The sequence below is a fragment of the Camelus dromedarius genome, chromosome 2 (assembly GCF_036321535.1).
Source record: "Camelus dromedarius isolate mCamDro1 chromosome 2, mCamDro1.pat, whole genome shotgun sequence".
Lineage (NCBI taxonomy): Eukaryota > Metazoa > Chordata > Mammalia > Artiodactyla > Camelidae > Camelus > Camelus dromedarius.
Genome location: NC_087437.1, coordinates 98,202,474 through 98,204,627, shown reverse-complemented (window position 1 = coordinate 98,204,627; position 2,154 = coordinate 98,202,474). Strand labels below are relative to the sequence as shown.

The 2,154-nt window shown below is 38.5% G+C and overlaps 1 pseudogene; it reads right to left on the bottom strand.

The window, feature by feature from the left end:
- Positions 1-1,228: 1,228 nt before the first annotated feature.
- On the bottom strand, positions 1,229-1,861 carry LOC116152294 (glyceraldehyde-3-phosphate dehydrogenase-like; annotated as a pseudogene).
- Between the last annotated feature and the right edge of the window lie 293 nt (positions 1,862-2,154).

Genomic DNA, 2,154 nt, shown 5'->3' with positions numbered 1-2,154 from the left:
GATCGGACCCACGGGCAAAATGTCAGAGATGGAAAAGCATGCGATGTTTATGAGAAACAATGTGCATTTTCACTTTAATGCTGCATAAGGCACAGGGAAGAAAATAGGCTCAGGTGAGAGTATGAAAAGACTTGAGTTAGACATGGTAGTTCAGGCTTTGATTTCTAGGAAGTGGGGAAGCACCAGAGATTTTCAAGAAGGGGATTATATTGTTATTGCTCAGAAAGATATATATGGCAGCAATAAGTAGTATATTTGACTCATCCTATCTGATTTTCTTCTATCGTTCCCCTTTTCTAAATAACATAGGATGAAAATAGATAGTTACTTAGGAGTCTAGATCTTTTCAAAGATTTTTTATTTGCTTTCATTGATTTTTCTCTATTGTAGGTCTGTTTTCTGTGTTAACTGATTTTTGACTCAGCTTTATTTTTTTCTTTTTTCACCTTGTTTGGGTATAACTTTCTCTACTAGCTTCTTAAGGCAGACACTCTGACCATAGATATTAGATCTCTCTTCTTTTCTTGCATAAGCATGTAAAACTATAGATTCCCCTTGAAGCACTGCTTCAGCTGCAGCTAAGGTTTTGATAAGTTGTGCTTTCATATTTTTAGTTCAAAATATTTTCTAAATTCCTTGTGACCTATCCTTTGACCTGTGGCTTATTTAGGGGTGTTTTGTTTAATTTCCTCATGCTGTGGAATTTTCTGGATAACTTTTTGTTACTCCTCTTATTTAAATCCTTTATAGTCAGAGAATGCCTTTTGGTTTATTTTAGTATTTTAAAATTTAAATAATGTGAATGTACTTAATGCTACTGAATTGTACACTCAACAATGGTTAAAGCGGTAAATTTAATATACTTTCCATAATAATAAATGTTAGCTATTACAACTGAATATAATATGTTTTAAAACAGTCTGTTATGTCTCATTTGACCTGTGGTGAGTTTCCCAGTGTCAGTGTTGTTGGCTAGAGTGTTTGTTGTTCAAATTTTCTGTATTGTTACTAACCTTCTGTCTGGTTAGTCTGTAAACGAACAGCGAGGAATTTTGAAATCTCTAACTATAATTGCAGAGTTTTCTGTTTCTCCTTTCAATTCTATTAATTTTTGCTTAATTTTTTTAAGGAGCTCTGTTCTTGGGTGCATGTCCACTTAATGCTGTGTCTTGTTCATGACTGTACCCTTTATCACCCTGACACCTGCTGCACTAGCATCTTGAGCTCATCACACTTGACAGCTTTTTCCAGATGGTAGGCCGGATCCATAACCAATACTTGGGGGAACCCAGAAAGCTATGCCAGTGAATTTCCCACTCAACTCAGGGATGACTTTGCCCACAACCTTGGCAGCTCCAGTAGATACAGGGATGATGTCCTAGGCAGCTCTTCACTGCCATATCAGTTTCCCAGATGGGCCACCCACAGTCTGAGTGTCCATGATGACAGAGGCTGTGGTCCCTCCAAGACACCAAAGTCACCCTGGATGACTTTTATCTAGGAGGCAAAGCATTTGGTGCTGCAGGAGGCATAGCTGACAATCTTAAGAAAGTTGTCATACCTCTCATGGTTCAGGGAGTCTGGAATGGAAACTGTGTTGACGAGGGGAGCATCACAAATAACACAGGCATCAGTAGAAGGGGAATAGATGATGACCCCTTTGTCTCCACCCTTCAAGTGAACAGAAAGGCCCATTGGACTCCACAATATATTTAGTATCAGTAGCACCACATCTGATGTTGGCAACCTCTTGCTTTTGGAAGATAGAGATGGTCTTCCCATGGATGATAAGCTTCTTGTTTTCAGCCCTGATTGTGCCACAGAAGTTGCCATGTGTGAAATCATACTGGAACATGTACATCACTTAAATTATGCAATGAAGGATGGCATTTACTCGGTGGTAATCTCATTTTGTTGGAGTTGAAAGCAACCCTGGCTTCCAGGCACCCAATATGGACTCATCTGTTTACTCTGACATCATGTGTTAGGGATGTGGCTGACATTGCATGACAATATGTGGCTATCTGTGGAACAGGGAGAGTAGAGTGCTACTTATCTTTCAAGTAAGTTAAAAATGAGGACAATTCTCTTTTTTTTTATGTTGATCATTTTTGGTGTTCTTCATTTCTTTGTATAGATTCAGGTCTCAATCTT